The following is a 3,726-nucleotide window of genomic DNA, read 5'->3' as shown; positions in this document are numbered from 1 at the left end:
TTGCTGTTTTGAAGTAATTCAATAAAATAACGGTGGAGCTACAATGTCCGGTCCAAAATTTCAGCCCCCCCGGTGCAAAAACGCTATTTTAGGATCTAAACAGGAGGCTCCCAGCGCTAGGACACCTGACCAGAGAGCTCAGTGGGGGCGTAACAGCTGCTGACTCTGAGGGTCCTGGGCTAAATCCACTTGCAGGGGGAAGCGTGTTGATTTAATTGATGGCTAATGAGCACCAGCTACCAGGGGAGAAGCCCTGAGAGCTGCTGCCACTCCAGCTGCTGCCCCAGAGGGGGAAGCCCCAGGGGACCAGCTGCTGCTCCGGCCACCCCAAGAGTACTGCCGGGGGCCACCGAGCTGCGGCTGCTCCTGCTGCCCTTGGGACCACTGGTCAAGTGGTCCCCGGGCCAGCCGCATTGGCCGCTGTTTGGGCGCTCCCTGGAGCCAGCTGATTGGGTGGCCCTGGAGTCAGCCACTGTGGCCACTGCAGAAGTCACGGAGGTTGCAGGAAGTCACAGAATCCGTCACTTCTACCACCTCCGTGACAGACACGGAGACAAACCCCTCCCTGCTGTGACTGCAGTTCCTGGAAGGAAAGAGAAGAACAGAAAGTGAAGAGAGAAAGAAAAAGAGAGATTCCCTGTCACCTCTCTCCCTGCTGCCTCCCCCCTTGTATTCTGTAACCCCATCTCACTGGGTTCCCTGTGCTGGTGCCATGGGGGTGACACTAGAGTTCTGGGGATTTGGGGGGCTCTTCATTTCTCAACATTTCACACAAATTTGTCTTTGGGCTGAAATTTCTCCTGTTAGGCCTCTCAGTCAGAGCTGTACCCCATCCTGTTTGCGGGCGGGGGGGGAGGGGAGATGTAAATTGCAGAGCAGGCAGAGAAGTCGCCCATAAAGGGTCATATTGATCTGGTGACTGGTTCTGACCTGGGTCACGTGTCCTCTGACACAGGCTCATGTGCAGAACATGGGAGCTCTGGCTTGTCCTCAATGCTGTAGAGTGTGAGTTCCTGAGAAAGGGCAGGGGAGAGGGAGCAAGAGGAGAGAGGCAGAGACATTGGAGACGAGGAATTGGGGGGAGAAGAAGGAGAGAACAGAGAGACAATAAATGATTGAAGCAGAACAGGTGTCCCAACTCCATCTTGCTCATCACAGGTGTTCAGAGAGACAGGTAGTTGCAGGTTTTTCAGTGTCAAGTCTGAACTTTGATTCTAACAATGTGTGTTCAAATATCAAGGGGATCTCCACATACCTGATCCCTTCCCCCCTCCCCTTTTTTAGTATTAATTTTTATTTTGACGTGTTTGGCTTAACCGTGATCGTCTCTTTCCCCACCTGTATTGCAATTTGGGGTTTATGTTTATTGTGCCTCCCTTTTGTTCATGTCATTATAATTGTAACAGCAAAGGAATCTGCAGGAGCAAAAACTGACTCAAAACTTGATTTCCCCATCATGCCGGAACATCCTACAAACAGCTCACGCAGCTGGAATCATAACACGCAAGGCCAGGGGATGGGAAATGCAGGTTTCCAAGGGTTCTGTCTTTCTCAGATGACACATTCCAGCCCCTTGTGTGCCTCCATCCTGTATGACCTGCTGGACTTCGACACATTTATTGTCTCATTCTATAGATAATGTGATTGTAACACAATGTGACTGAAATTAAACCACTTCCAGATGAGGAAACAACAGAAGAGAAAAGCCATTATTGCCTTGGCTGGGAATCAAACCCAGATGAATTGTTTGGAAGACACCTACACACACCACTATACCACCAATGCATCTGGCAGGAGTAGCTTTCCTGCAGGCTGTGTGTGCTGGCAAAGGGGGTGACACATAACCATGGAGGTAGTGAGCAGGGTGGATGGGCTGGAAGCTGCCTGACAGCTGAGAGCAGAGTTACCATCCCAGAGTGACTGAAAGGGGGCAAAGGTGAAAACAGATCTCACTGGGAGCTGGACCCACACCTGCCCCGCCCCCAGGAGAGGGGAACTGAAGCTCAACTTCAATCACAGAAAACTCTTCCCTGAGAAGGAAGGGGACAGCTTGTTTTAAAGATCAGGTTTGTGTTTGTTCCTGCTACATACGGAGGGGCTGGTTAGTGCTGATTCCACCCCCAGACCCTGGGAGGATAAGGAACAAATTCAGGCTGCCAGTGACCTGCAGGAGGGAGATGATCTTTTGACAGTGACGGACGCCTCGTCCTAAAGGCCTTTGTCTGCCCCCTTCCAGTGACTGTTTGGCACAGGAATGCAGCCCCCACTCCTGGGTCTCTCCTGGGGAAATAATGTTTCTGTGCAAAACACCAAAGCTTTTAACAGAAAGGAAGAAAAGGAAATGGCCACATGATGGGACTAGGACATAAGGAATGAAACACACATGGGCGGCGAGTTATATACCCACGTGGTGCCCGGGCACCAGCAATATTCAGAGCCCTGGGGCCCAGCTCCACCAAAGTTTGGGGCCGGGTCTCCCCTCTGGCCCCACCTGACACCCCCCGTGCTTCCCCCGAGTGTCCCCCGGACCCCCTTGCTGGCCCCATGCATGTCCCTGGGCCCCGGAGGGAGCAGAGCGTCCCTGCCTCTTCCATGCAGCTCCATGCTGCCTCCCTGCAGCAACTGCTGCCACAGGGTCCTAGTGCCCCCCCTTCCCAACTCACTGCCAGGGCAGACTGACTCTGAGCCTGCCCTTCCACCTCAGACCCTTCCCTTTTCCAGCGGGACCCTCCACCATCACAGCCCCCCCCCCTGCAGTCACCACTTCTGCCCCATGCTGGGCAAGGAGACAGCCCCATCCCCCACCCCCAGTGAGGCTATAGTCAGGGGCAACAGCAGGGGAGGAGGTGCATGCAGCACCCCCCAGCACCCATAATGGGGGAGGCGAGGGAGATTCCTGGACCTGAGAAGGGCCCTAGGAGCACCTGCAGTGACAGTGGTGGGAGTGAGTGTGCTGCTGGGGGGGGGGGAATGAGGGGTTCCTCCCCCAGAGCTTGCTGCTGCCAGCAGGGAAAGGGCTGGGGGGAGTCCTCCTTTCTGGCCCTTGTCCCGGAGCAGCCTGCCTGCACCCCAAACTCATCCCCAGCCCTGCCCCACCCCAGAGCCCACACCCCCAGCCAGAGCTTTCACCCCCCCACCACATCCTCAACCCTCTGCCCCAGCCCTGAGCTCCTCCCACACCCCAAACCTCCCATCCCCAGTTCCAGCCAGAGTCCTCATCCCCCCTCACACCCCAACCTTCTGCCCCAGCCCTGAGCCCCCTCCAACACCACAAACCCCTCATCTCCAGCCCCAGATAGAGCTCTCACACACCCCTGCACCCCAACCCTCTGCCCTAGTCCTGAGCCCTCCCACACCCCAAACACCTTATCCCCATCCCAGACACAGCCCTCATCCCCCTGCACCCTAACCCTCTGCCCCAGCCCTGAGCCTCTCCAAAACCCCAACCCCCCCAGCCTCAGACAGAGCCCTCACCCCCACACCCCTACCCTCTGCTCTAGCAATGAGCCTCTCCCACACCCCAAACCCATCATTCCCAGCCCCAGCCAGAGCCCTCATCCCCCTGCACCCTAACCGTCTGCCCCAACCCTGAGCCCCCTCCTGCATCATGAACCCCTCATCCCCAGCCCCACCACACAGCCATCACCCCACACCCCAACCCTCCGCTATAGCCCTGAGCCCCCTCCCACACCCCAAACCTCTCATCCCCAGCCACACCCCAAACTC

The sequence above is a fragment of the Mauremys mutica genome, unplaced genomic scaffold (genome assembly GCF_020497125.1).
Source record: "Mauremys mutica isolate MM-2020 ecotype Southern unplaced genomic scaffold, ASM2049712v1 000674F_np12_subseq_132283:216981_obj, whole genome shotgun sequence".
Classification (NCBI taxonomy): domain Eukaryota; kingdom Metazoa; phylum Chordata; order Testudines; family Geoemydidae; genus Mauremys; species Mauremys mutica.
This window is presented reverse-complemented; position numbering follows the sequence as displayed.